We start from the raw sequence: 1,806 nt of genomic DNA on the forward strand, positions 1-1,806 counted from the left end.
GTGCTATATGCATACTTGACTCAGTCATTTGGATTTTGTCCCATGTATATGTTTCAGAGGACCTCCCTCTTTTAAGGATGTTGCCCCCTTGATGAGGTACAGTTCCTCAGGGATAAAAATGGAAATGCCACAAACAGAAAAGGTCAGTCAGTATTTTATGATATTAAAAATATGCTTATGGTGTTAAAGATATGTACTTTCAGCAAAATGATGATTATCAAGGTAAAGGTGAGGGCTTTATTTTGTTATGCAGCGTGTAATAGAGTTGTGCAATAAGTTAACAAGGAAGTCAATCAAAGCAATGGGTGTGTATAGGCTCAATCTGTAGTTTTGGCACCAAAAATAGAGCTGTGGGTGTTCGTTTCATCTAGCAAGCTCAAGGGAGAAAATTATCTGACAGCATAAGGGAAGACATTAAGAAAGCAAAAACATAACTTGTATTTACATAATGCTCTCTTAATAAGACTTGGTATGAAGACAGACAATCTGCTTGTGTTCTGTGAGAAATAACAAGGTATCTTATTATCATATTGGAAGAACACTATGAGAAAGCAATCAAGCTAATTTTGGGAGATCTACAGTAATAAGATTGTTAATAACAGGAGGTTATTCTGTGTAATATCTAAAGATAGAATGGAATAATGCAAAAATTTGAAGAAGAGTCCAACCTGAGTCATAGAATAGAATCCCTACAGTGTGGAAACAGGCCCTTCGGCCCAACAAGTCCACACCGACCCTTGGAGCATCCCACCCAGACCCATCCCTAAACTACACATCCCTGAACACTATGGGCAATTTAGCATGGCCAATCCACCTAGTCTGCACATCTTTGGACTGTGGGAGGAAACCGGGTACCCGGAGAAAACCCACGCAGACACGGGTAGAATGTGCAAACTCCACACAGACAGTCACCTGAGGGTGGAATCAAACCCAGGTCCCTGGCACTGTGAGGCAGCAGTGCTAACCACTGAGCCACTGTGCGGAGTCTTGAACAGTCAATTCACCTAACGTTCAAAGTCTTATAGGGAAGTGAGGTCCAGGTTTCTATTTGCTTGAAGAGTGCTTCCTGATATCATTCCTGTATGGGCTGGCTCTAATTTTAAGATTATGCCCTCCTGAGGAAACCTTTCCAAACCTAAGGATATAGTATCTACCGGACTGAATCCTTTTATCAATCTTGCATACTCAAGGAGAAAGCAAAGCAAGTTTATACAATCCATCTTCAAATTTAAACCTTGGTATCGATCTGGCGAATCTGTGCTGCAACCCTATGAAGGCCAATCAATATAATTCCCAATGAATTGAGGTGCCCAGAACTGATTCAATACTCCAGATGGGGTCTAGTCATTTACAAACACTGCCGACGGGAACCCTTTTATCTATGGAAGGGGGTGTAAATTGACCAATACTCGGTGCAGGGGAAATGCGAGTGGCGAGGGGAAGGATTTATGGCCCATTCTGACTTGGCCAATTTGGAAAATGCAGCTTAATCTGTGCTAAACCGCAGCAGATGGCGCTGCACCTCAGCACTATGTAGCGATCTTTAATAATCAGGGCATATCTTCAATAAGTGCGTTTATTTAAAACAAAACCTCAAAAAAAGCATTAAAAAACGTCATCTTTAACGTTAATCTGATCCTTACTACAGATTTTTGCAAAACAATTAACTGAACATTCTGGAACTTTCCAGACCCTTTGGGCAACTCGTGGCGTTAGTTGGCTCTGTACTGAAGACTCTCCATGTTACTGATTAATATTTTACAGATGTTAATACAAACTAAAGAAACTAGTCAGTGAAATCATTCA

The sequence above is a fragment of the Rhincodon typus genome, chromosome 41 (genome assembly GCF_021869965.1).
Source record: "Rhincodon typus isolate 14 chromosome 41, sRhiTyp1.1, whole genome shotgun sequence".
NCBI classification, from domain to species: domain Eukaryota; kingdom Metazoa; phylum Chordata; class Chondrichthyes; order Orectolobiformes; family Rhincodontidae; genus Rhincodon; species Rhincodon typus.